Source organism: Squalius cephalus, assembly GCF_949319135.1.
Source record: "Squalius cephalus genome assembly, chromosome: 1".
In the NCBI taxonomy this organism is placed as follows: domain Eukaryota; kingdom Metazoa; phylum Chordata; class Actinopteri; order Cypriniformes; family Leuciscidae; genus Squalius; species Squalius cephalus.
In genome coordinates, this window is record NC_137122.1 from 34,090,757 (window position 1) to 34,103,571 (window position 12,815).

General features: G+C 38.4%; 1 long non-coding RNA gene across 1 annotated transcript; it reads right to left on the reverse strand.

Moving 5' to 3' along the window:
- Positions 1–1,206: 1,206 nt before the first annotated feature.
- LOC307159539 lies at positions 1,207–12,813 on the reverse strand. The gene is made up of 3 exons (XR_013821401.1): positions 12,740–12,813; positions 10,896–10,985; positions 1,207–1,495 (listed from the first exon to the last, which is right to left on the reverse strand). It is a non-coding gene; the product is annotated as an uncharacterized lncRNA (long non-coding RNA).
- Positions 12,814–12,815: the final 2 nt, after the last annotated feature.

A 12,815-nucleotide genomic window follows, 5' to 3' on the forward strand; every position in this document is an offset into this window, starting at 1 on the left:
AAATGGTGTGAGGTGGAGTCAGTGATGCTGGCAACGGTAATTAGTGCGGAAGAAGATCTCGTGCCAGAATTGAATACGAAAAATCAATCTCCCGCTCTGGCTCTGGGAGGAGATCATCTGTCGCCGTCCCAGATCACAGATGTAGCCAGGTTGCAAGCAGAATTTGCTGACGTGTTCTCGCCCCTACCGGTCGAACAAATCTCCTTCAGCACCATATTGAGACAGAGGCGGGCATGGTGGTGCACAGCCGGCTGTATAGGTTACCGGAACCCACCAAAAAAGTGGTTCAGACTGAATTAGAGGCGATGTTTGAGATGGAGGTAATAGAAGAATCCAACAGTGATTGGGCCAGCCCGATAGTTTTAGTACCTAAAACCGACGGCTCGGTTCGCTTCTGTGTGGATTACCACAAAGTTAATGCTGTGTCAAAATTCGACGCGTATCCAATGCCGCTGGTTGACGAACTGCTTGTCGGGCGGTGGGGGAATTTGGCATGGTGGGCGTGGTTCAGCGAGGTCTGTGACGGGAGAGAGAGAAAGGAGACGAGTGGCGCGTAAGTGGGTCAAGTGCAAATGACAAACACCTGAGTCTCGTTTCAGTAATTGGCATGAAGAGACAGGATAAAGCCACCTGGGAGATGTGAAGTGGCAGAGAGGGACTGGCTGAGACTCGTGGACCAAACAAGTGGGAAGAGTTGGACCGTTTGTAAAGCTCGGAAGAGCGCTGGTCGAAAGAGTTAAAGACTGAGTTATGAGAAGCACACGCATCGCGGATTTATAGTATTGTGTGATCTACTGTTTCTGAAATAAAGTCACGAGTCCCAGACAAGCCGACCCCATCTTCTTCTTCTTCTTCAACGTGTTTCTGTATTTGGTTGCTTTGCGAGTATTTGCAACGTGTTTCTGTATTTGGTTGCATTGCGAGTATTAGGAGCGTGTTTCAGTATTTGGTTGTGTTGCGAGTATTTGCAGCGCGTTTTTGTATTTGGTTATGTTGTGAGTTTTTGCAGCATGTGTTGTCAAAAAGATCTTTTCTTAATTTGCTGGTGTTTTTTATTTGCATGTGTTTTCTTCAGTTGCAGTGCATTGAGCTTTGTGCTGTTTGCAGTGCGTTTCTGTATTTGGTTGCATTGTGAGTATTTGTAGCACTTGACTTCTGAGTGACGTGAAAACCTCAGGTGATCTGTAAATCTTTTTGGCTCTGTGCTTAATGTGTGAAAGCATCACACAAGGTGTAAGTTGCACATGAATACTTACTCGAGCGACTGATGCAATACGTTTGCAATGGTGACACACACTTGCTCTGAGATGATTAGATGTTGGATGAATGGATGCTAGCACAGTGAAGCTACCACAGCATGATTGGTAGAACTATGTAGACATTGGGACGTTTACCAGTATTTATTAATGTGGTTATGCTTGTGTGTTATTCATACTCAAAACATACGGGCATCCAGGTTTTGAGTCTGGCCTGGTGGGGTCATGTGATCCCATTCCTAACAAGCACAAAAAGAAAAAGAAAAAATGATGCCAGAATTAAAATCAACCATCTAAAATGTATGCATCCAGCCAAAGTGCTTGTTCTAAAGGCCATTCCAAAGTGCCACATTCACTGCGAGGCAACGACAATGATCATATGTACTAAACGCATCTGTTATGTTGGCAGAGTTAAGCAGGCATCTGGTCTTGCGGTTGGTGTATCAGCTGTTGACTCAGTGGACTGCCCCTGTTTGTGGGATATTTGCCCAAGAGTGTCCAACAATCGTCATTACAGAGAGATCAAGCATGGCCTAGTTGTGCCTCCTTGGAGGATGATCACCAAGGTTACCGCAGAATACAGCAGCCGAGAGATCTCTCGTCTTTCCAACGTGCAATAAAACCTCAGGTTTCCTGTTTGTGCGTGTGCGCCGTGTCCACTCCGGGTGATTTGAGAGAGGGACATACAACGAACTCTGATCTGTTTTGCCTTCCTGAGCTGTCAGGGTTTGGAGATTTCACAGACATTGAGATGTCTGCGCATAGAGGAAAAAAAACACGCATTTCTTTATGTAAACATGCCGTTTGGCTTGAGCGTGTGGAGGAGGGGAGTGTTCAAGCTGTTCTTTGAGTGACAGCTTTTATCTTACTGCATTATCTGCAAGAACAGTTTTGACAAGTTCAACAAATGGATCGCTTAAGATATGTTATTGAAATCTCTGATAAAGCAGAGTGCTGTCAAAACAATATGGTACGCATTTCTGTTTACACACTTTCCCTGATGCATTTTGATGAATCGTTCCATTGCACACACCATGACCCATCTCATATGAGCTATCATTATGCTTAGTGTCAATTTCACAAATTCATATCAAGCTGAAATGCAAGAACCATCTGAGCCATCGATCTAGGTTGAATGTTATCCAGCCCTTAGACCTCTCATAACGCATTATTGGAAAAGAAAGAGGTCAGCCCTCAATAACACACAAGCAGAGTCAACCAGTCTCTTTAAAGGCCAGCACAAAGCACTTTATGACCCTGAATGCAATTAGCAAACATAGTTTATTGGCCTGTCAATAATGTGATCGTCAGTATGCTGTTTCTCATGAGTAGTTACTTGTCACTGCACCACAACTGAAGTGAAATATCCTTCACTTTGCTTTAAATAGTATTCACTGATGTACGTGTCTGCATATCTCCAGCGTGCATCATGGGAAAACTACATCACCATAGAGACTCCTTTCAGCCGATGCTTTCTGTTCAAAAGTGGCCAATATAACTATTTTAACTATCCTGCATTAAAGTACAGACTGGTGCTGGAAGTGTGTCCTCGACAGAGTGGCGTCTGATCTGCTGTGGGCATGAGTGAGCGTGGAGTGGTGTGGAGAACGGCGCTCTAATGTTTAACAGTTACAGGGAGAAAAGGTGCTGTAATACACCAGGCTGCCTGCTGGATTGTGACTGTTCTACATCAAAGCAGGACAGGTAAAAGCAAAGTTGCTAAGCAACCTTTGTCCTTGATATATCTTTCCTTTTTGCTAATGTTATTATGTTTAGGAATATACAAGCGTAGGTATGTTATACTTTCATGAATGGTGTGTTGTGTGTGTTTACTGGGGTCCCATGCAGTAGTGTGTTAGATAAGCATGTTGGATGTAACTGACAAGGGAAATCAATGTTTATTAGGATTGCTGTATCTAGGATACAAACGAACAGATAAAGTGCTACAACATGAGCTTGGATATCTTTTAATTCCACACCATTCATTCATACACTACAACAGGAACATTAGGGGCAACATGAAGGACATTGCTGAAAAAAATTCTTTCTCAAATTTAGTGTTGTAAAGTTGTAAAATATGTTTAAATATATTAAGTATTAATACCAAATAAATTGTAATATATAAATGTTTAAACATACTTAATGTATTATGTTTGTATGTTTGATGTATAAATATATGCAATATTTAATATTTAATATAATATTTAAATTATATATTTAATGATATATATATATATATATATATATATATATATATATATATATATAAAATACATTTATAAATTTACATTTACCATATATATTTAAATATATTTTACAACTTTAAAACACTAAGTTTTAGATATATAGATATATAGATATATAAATATAAATCCCCCAAAAGTATATGTTAGATAAAATTATATGTTAGATTCAATAGTTACATAATTATTTATGTTAAAAACATATTGGGGATTTAATATATTAAACATTAATTTCAACAATACAATTGGTCATATTCAGAAAAAAAAAATGGGGGGGGGATTTATATGTAATATATTAAAGAATATTAAATTTAAATAATTAGTATATTTAAATACTATATATATAAAATATTTTTATGTCATTTATATTCAATATATTTCAATATTAAATAATGTAATATTAAATATACCACACTAAATATTTTAAATATTATATTTAATACGTTAAGTTGGATTTGCATATGTTGTGCAACAATAATGATCATGTGATGCATAACAAAAAATCAGTACAGAATCTCTGTGGACAGGTTACAATTGCAACTGTCATCTTTTCTTTAAGTTTGTACTTGGATAAAACATCACTGTGACATATAGGAAGTACAGAGAAATGTCACAGGCAATACAAAGCCCATCAGTCACCAATCCACCTACACATTTAAACACGTGATATCTTCTGCTAACCTTCCTCTAGCAAACAGCTAATGCGCAAACTGGGAAACGTTAGGATGCAACCAAATGCTGTGTTGTGCAGAAAATGTCATAGGTTAAATATTTAATCAGATTGTGATGACACATTGCACGAGAGGCAGCAATAAGCATGAGTTAGCGCATTTCCACAGGAAAATATTCCTCTCTTCTGAGCACAATGCTGCCCCGGACTTTTTGTTTTGTTTTACACCAATCAGACCCAATATGGGTCAGGCAGCCCCCTCCTCGCTCATTCCCACCCCTGCAGTTCCAGCGGCACGTGAGCGTTTGCCATGTGAAGATTCATCTTTTATTTAAACTCCAACTGAAAATGAATATGTGAATACATTTAGCCTGCTCGCTCATCATTAGTGCAACTATTTACATAAGCGTTGAGAAACTCCTCTGCACGCACCCCATGCTTTAACAGGAATGCTTCGAAATGTACATGAAAAAAGATTGATTCCTGATTTCATGGAGAATACAATGGCTCCGTTTATTCACAGGGTTTTCATGGTTTGTGCTTGCAGCAGGAGAGAGCGATGGAGCAGGATTCTTATCACAGTGAGAGAAGCCATTGCCTGTCAGATATGAGAAGACAGTGCGTGGGTGTGCTGGGGTTAGAGGCTTGTGAAGCACAGGGCCCTGTTAACACCACCTCTCCCTCCCTTATTTATGCCACACTGGAGGATCTCTGCTGCTATAACATCACCGAATGGAGCTCAGAAGAGCAGATGGTGTTCAAAAGACCTTAATTCAATTTCCCCATCACCACAGATGATAAGAGACAGCAGACACATTGTTATCCACCTCCCTATGGAACATTAACGGTAACATGTTTGCAATCTCTTCAGGGATCAAACATCAATATCACTCCATTTCCAGTAACTACTTTTCTAGATAACGTATTGACTAGATGTGTATCAACTATTAACTATGACTTCCTTTCTTTTGTGGAACACAAAAGGAGAATTTTGAAGAATGTAGTTGGTCAGCCGTATATCAATGCTGTTATATAAATGGGGACTAAGGTTTTCTAAGCATCACAAAGGACACAAGCGCACCATAAAAGAATCATAAAAGTATGATTATTCTGCGCTATATTGCAAGTCTCCTAAAGTTGTACAGTAGATTTGTGTAAGGAACAGAGTGTTGTTGTTCAATGAAAAGCCTCATCTCCTCCAATGAGCCGTGAACTGAACTCATGAACGAATTTGTGTTGTTATTGTTAATTAACAGTTGAGTGCCATAAAAACATTAGATGAAAAAACATGGAAAATTGGTGCCTTGGCAATTAAATTGTAAAAAATGTTTAAGCTGAACTGCTGAAGCACTAACATTACTCTAAAACTAAAACGGACATAAATAGAATTTTTGTCAAAACTAAATAGAAATATATAAAACAAATTGATTTCACTTTATTTTGATGGTCCCTTTAACACATTCTGCTGACTATAAGTAAAGTTGCACCTTCATGTATACTAACTCTTACTAGAGTGTTTGTAGAGTATAAGTAGACTGGTAGGGTTAGGGTTAGAAAAAGTTGACATGTATTTACTTATAGTCAGTAGAATGTCTGTTGGTGCATCATCACAATAAGGAGTTAGCAAGTATTTAAAGGGGACATATCATGCTAAATCCACTTTTTTAGCCCTTAAATGCATTTTGTTGTATATTTGGAGTGTTTAGAAGTACAGAAAAGTTTAAATTATTCTCTTCAGGTGCTTCGTTGATATCTTTATATTCTGTTTTGGCCTTATTTTTCAACCTGTTCCGATTTTTCTGTTATCTATGACGTTTTTTTTAACTATTACGTCACAGTATTTGCAGTGGAACTCAACAATTGACTTCCAGCCATTTTTATTTCTCGCTGGAATTTTGTAGTCCAAGCTAAAAGATGCAGAAGTTACGAGAGGGTAAGTTAAAATGTTCGGTTGTTGGATGTAGTAACCCACACGCTTCATTACACCGTCTAATGTAGATGAACTGCCGCGCTTGTGACAGGGCGCATGTTTAACTGAAAGAACGAGCAGAGAGAGAGAGACCCGGTCGCGCGCACGCACTCTCTCTCTCTTCGGAGCCAGGCGAAAATGTAAACAAAACACCGTCTTCAAACTAAACGCTGTCTTGCTCTCTCTCCCTCGCACATATTAATCAAAATAAATCGACACGGTGGTAAAAGGTCGGAAGACCAAAGTTTCATGTGTAAATACAGTAACACACCATTGCGATACATCCATATGAAGACGTTGTTCTGCAGGTTCGTCGTCTTCATTTTCATCTCGCTCCGGCTCCGACTCTGGCTCGAACATGTAAGGCTGGCTGGACAAGTCTTCCGTTGTTGACATTTTGTTAATAACGTGTGAATAAAAAGTTTCTGTGCCGCTAGATAATCGTATCTCTGCTATCAAACTACAAAAATGGCCGAACGGGGTGGAGTTGAATCGAGTGTCACCGCTGCAACCTGGAGAGGGGGCGGGGTATGAAGTGTCTCAGTTGTATTTAAAGAGACCGCACCAAAACGAGTTGCTCTCAGACGCACATCAGAAAAGGGGTAGAAAAGGGGCCTGTGGAGCTATAATAATGAGGAATTCAGACCCAAGCATTGCAGTTCCGCTTTATATAGACTACAAATGTATGATTTATATGTAAAAAGGAACGATTTAAAAGCATGATATGTCTCCTTTAAGCAGATTACTAATATTCTAATGAGCATTAATTGACATGTAGTTGCAAAGTTACTTATAGTCAACAGAATGTTCAAAAGGGACCATCACAATAAAGTGTTTTCCAATTATTATTATTTTTTAGAAAAACTCTAATTAATAATTAATTCTCAAAACAGTTATATCTAAGCAATGGCAATGTACAGTGAGAGATTTACTAAATTATTTACAAGTCATTACTTTTACAATTAATTGGAACAGCATTTCGAAAATATTTTGATGTGGAAATTTGAATATTTTTCTATTCATCTATTAGTCTGTATTTGCATTGGTTAATGCAGTCAAATCTTAATGCATTCAATCTATTTTGACATTGACCATATTTTTATTCCGTCCATTGCTATGGTTAGGATGTCAATCATTGCAAATTCGAGAGCCTAGGTTGATCAAGATTTCCAGTGAATTATGATTTAAATTGCTGTCTGTTTGCCACACATAACTATACAAAGACTTGGTCGTATGGACCACTTTTTTGATACATTTACTTGCTCTTTTTGTTTGTTTCTGAAGCGTGAATGAGTCTTCAAAATCATTCCTTTTGTGTTTCACAGAAAAAAAGAATGGCAAATGCTAAAGATGAGTGACTAATTAAATAATTTTCCTTTTGGGGTGAATTATTCCTTTAAATCCCCTCCACAAGCTCCCCAAATCATCATCATCATCACAGGAAATAACAGTTGACTGACACATCGTAATCCACTTCCCTATATGAAACATTACATCATGTTGTCAATATCTTGAGTGACCAATCAATATAACTTCATTTCCATTACCGAGATGAATAAATTACCGGTATGTGTTGATATCAAAAGGTATGGGAGGGCAGTTAGAGGATTTTCTGCTTTTAACAGTGTTAGTTAAGGTCACGTACAAACCCTGGGTTAGTATCCCATCAACAAACCGTCTTTTATTCATGAGACTGTAAGCACTCAAGGTGAAACTGCCACTCTGAGTATATGTTTAAGTAACTGTTGGTACTGCATGCATAAATCATACGTACAGAAGACCTGTCAGACAGTAGAGCATGCTGGGCACATTTGGATTAGGTCAAAATTTTATTTACTTACAGACGTGTTAAAAAGCCGACCGTAAAATGGAGCCAGTGTCAATGCGCTTACTGTTCTATGCTGTGACCTTACATAATATGACACGCACAGTCAGTGGTGCTTGGAACAAGCCAAAGGCTGGAAGCCAGACGGTGAGGATCCTGGGCACGGCACACCGAAACTAGAGGCGCTGTTGGAGTGGTAGTACACTGCTATCACACATCTCGCTTATTCGGAAATAAATTATGCAAATCAATGGAATCACATGCACAAAATACATTAGACAAAATCACTTCCATGTGGATTAGAGGATCATTTATCTGACAGGGAAGAAGGGAATGACGACACCTGCATATTTACACCCAAGGCTTAAGAATAACTGATAGCGTGAGAGGATCAGATTCACTGGCACTGCTATGTACTTGTCATGCTCAGTTAAAGCTGTGCTGTGGAGGATGTGTGCACTGCTGAGGGAGGGTAGGATTGGGTAGAAAATGTCCATTTTTGCTCTGAGGTGTGACCTTGCACTGAGTACACCATAATTAATTCTATTACCAAAACTAGCACTTAAGCCATTTACAGACCTAATGCTGTACTAATTACTAATTTATCATTCAGCTCAAGCTTTTATTGTTGCACTTCGAAAAGTGAGCGTTACTGTTGAACTAAGGACTGTATATTTTCCACAGCACACACTTTAAACACTATGTATTTCTACAGTTTGCATTTACCTTATTTTTGTAGGTTTATAATAAAATACCATGTATTAAAGCCAAGTCACATTAAAGTTTAAATGTAATTACAATAATAATGTAACAAGTAAGTGTATTTTTTGTTTGGTGTTCTGATGGTCATTCCGCCTTCACATTCATGCCATGCTTAAAGGTGGCATGAAGTGGAAGTTGCAATAGTAATTTCTAACAATAAGCGGCTTCTCGAACATTAATCGACCAGTAAACGTCATCAGAGAAGAGAAGAGATGTCAGTACAAGAGGGAGGGGAAGTTATTTAGATCAAAGATTACGAGGGCACATGAATTTAAAAAAAAGATGAGCTTGTATAAATCATTTATAATAAATCCTGCAATATTCCATAAAAAACAAGACCTGTCAGTTTTGATTTCATGGTGACTAAAGATTTAAGTGTGTTTCCTTGCACTCATTTTAGTCAATCCGAATTGATCCAATCCAATTTCAGATTCAGAAAATTGATTAAATGAGCCTTAAATGTTGCAATCCGATTCACAGATTGGTTTACATGTCCGAACAAATCCTGAGTCCAGTTGCCGCGTTCAGAATGAATATATAAACGTATCTGTCAGAAGATCTTTTAAGCAATTTTTTAATAAACATTCAGTCCCCTCCAATGACCATTTCTTAAGACGTAAATAAACATACACCTTTTAATAAGACGCAAAACATAGGTAAACGTTGGAAATTTCATTTGGATCGATTGAGGTGTTCACTTGAAGGATTTTCAGTCTGAAAACAGAATTTCATAGGATTTTCTTCTTTTTTTTTTTTTTGTTCAGTTAATTATTTTCTCATCCGTATCTTCAAGGATGCACTGCCAAATTCCTGATATGTTGCTCACATTCAGCTATACTGTATATTTTGTCCTTCCATTTATCTTCTGTGCTTTTTTATACGTTTCTATATATGACTTTCCAGTCTGGGAAGAACTGCACTGTGCAGTGAACCAGTGAACCTGAACAATGAAGAACTTGATTTGACAAATTATCCCTAGTCACAAGGACAGTCGCCCTGGAGCAACCTGGGTGTCTTGCTCGATGGCACATGATGATAATTTCATGGATTGTCCCTTGCGGGTTTTAAACCCAGAACTTTAACCACTAAACTACACCATGCCCTTGAAGTAATACACAACTCTAGGAAAGCACTCCGTCTTTACTACACTTCCGAATTGTACTTGGGAGGTTAAAACTAAAAGCAAGCCGTACATTGGATCACACTGCTGTATTTCACTAGGCAGAGAGGAATTTTTATTCATTCCATTCCTGAACATACTGGACTGAGTAACAAACCCGGTTTGCCAAAAGGAGGTGAACGGTACAAATGCCTCGTCTGATTTAAAACAGCAATTAGAGTGGTGCAGAGTTGCAGTACGCTACACAAACACGAGGAGCGTAACCCCTGTAGACCTGAAGCTTAACGCGAACCGTATTTACATACGATGTGCTGGTGTACTGCAGTTGCTTAGAAAATGAAGGTAGAGTGCAGAGGATATTTTTCCAAATTAGGCCATGGAGGGGGAGGAAAGGAGTATGACAGAGCAATGCTGATTATCCCAACATGCAGAATTCATAGCGCTGATGTTCCACTGAGAATCTCAGCAAATGCAAAGTGAATTAATATCTGGAAGGGTTTTTTTTTTATATCGGTTTAGCGCTGGGTCACGGCAAAAAGAGAAGCATTGTTTATTATCAGCTACAATTTGAAATGGGTGATTTCCTCTTTTTTCTGCTCTCTCTGTCTTTCTGTACTGCAGAGGTATCCTGCGCAGACGCTTATTGGCATTTCTTGTGAAATGCTTTGAAGTGGGCTCTGATGGATTCAGTGGGGGAAAAGCCATTGCCAAGGTCAACCAACATTTTTTTTCCCCCCACTGAAATTTGTGTAGCAAATGCCATTGAATTCTTTTCTTTAAAGAAAATCTCTTGGTAAAGATTTTTTTTCAGGTTGTAGTTGAACTAGCATGGGAGGGGGAGGTTGGGGGTAGTCTGATAAGTTAGTTGCTATGCAACAAGACGGTTCTGTATGAAAGCATTAACATCCTCTCTGTAATGGAACCTGGTGCTATGAAAACACTGGCGCTCTAGATCAGCGATCACACACAGGCGTTTTAAATCTCTCTACCCTTAAGATTAGCCTCTATTTATATGAATCTCGAATATTGGAAGTGTTGCTTAAATCCCACCTGAAATACGCATCAGAGAAAGTGGCGAAGACAGCAGGCAAGTATGGTTCGTCACAGTTGTTCGCTCTTCCCATGAGAGGACCTTAAGATCTAACAAAGACATGTACACATCAGGCACGTTTTTCTCCCAAACCACAACATTAACAGATGTGAATATATGGCATTCGCTTCACTTCCTGTTATGATGCAAAAAGACAAGAAAAAGCCTTGGGGGCAAATTCACTGAACTGTTAGGGAAAGTTAAAAAAAAAAAAAGATCTGAAAGGTGACATTACATACTTTATTAGCTTAGCTCATGAATACTAATTAGGTCATGAATCTTAATTAGGTAGTTCTAATAGGATTACAAACTTGTTCGGTGCAACTTCAACATGATCCTAAAGGTTTCTTAAATGCTTTTCTTTGCGCTATAACAAAATTACACTCAAACATAAAACAAAATAATAATTAAATGATGAGCTGGAGGGGGACTTTGATACGTCTAAAAGTAAAGCATTGCATCTTATTCTATAACCACCCACAATTCAGTTTAACGAAAAGCTTGTGTGTAGAAATAGTGCTGCGCAATTAATATTTAAATTAAGTAATTGTCATTTTTTTTCTACACAAACATGCCTCCCTTATATGCCAATTTAGCTCATTATAGTTGAGCTATAGTTTCTTACATCACCTGATTTGCATAATTCCTTCAGTGAGTGGGCTGTTAAGCAGAGATATTAAAGGGATAGTTCACTCACAAAAACAGACATCTGTTCATCTCTTGAGAGATTTCTGTCTCTCTATTGAAAGTATGGAGCAAGGTTTAGTGCACTTTGAGTTTGTATGTCCAAAACAAATTTCCCTAGGGACAAATAAATTAATCTTGAATCTTGAATCTTCCCGAAAAATTTGGAACATGGCACAACGCCCAATACTCATATTCTAAATCTCAATTCAGAGGCTGCATCCTTTGAAGGACGCAGACTTCAAAGGCCACTCTTTCGAAGGCCACAAAGGTCGGAATGAGTTAAATGTTGTTAAATGGGACGGTCTAGCCTCTGGACGGTCTAACAGCTGTCGCTGACGAGCGGCTGTAAAGTTTGCACTGGACTTTTTTAAAAGTTATATTTTTATAACTGTTTGAAAACAAAACAGGGTTCACAACCTGTCTAAATCTGTTCACCTTGGTCCATTTATGTACATAATAAAATAATATAGTATAAACTATAAATAATCAAATCTTAGTAGAGTGAACATTTTCATTTTTACATTTGTATCATTAGATATTTAAGTAAGCTGGAACCCAATACTTATATTTAAAAGTGTAATTTGGCAATGTCTCTCAAAAAAATCCTGTCGTCACTGGAAGAATAAATTCTGGGGTAGACAAGGCCACGAAGGACCAATCTGTCGTATCCTTCATTTCACGGGAAACGAAGGATGCATTTGGAGGAGCCTTCGAATTGGGCACCCTTCATCGCGCCGCGGTGACGCAATCGGCCTTTGAATTCACCCTCACATACAACATAATTTCCCTCAAATGGAAAACCATAATTTAAACAGTGTATTGAAACAGTTAAACAGAAAATTGTTGAAACAATTGAAGTCATTGGGGTCCAATGTTGTATTAACATTGTACAGGCAAAATAAAGAAAGGTTTCAGCTTATATTAGTGTTAAATAGAAGGAAGGAAGTCATTCAGGTTTGCAATGAGGGTGAATTTTCATTTTTGGGTGAACTATCCCTTTAACAGATTACCAAGGTCACCAGGTTTTACTGGAAGAACTGAAGAAAAAAGGCATTTCATGTGAGAGTTATGACATATACAAGGCACAGAGATTGATTTCCTTTGTCAACTGCAATACCTTTTCACACGGCCCAGACACTGCTGCTTGGCAGCCTCCAACTCTCTTCATCACACGCAGCGAATATACAACTGTG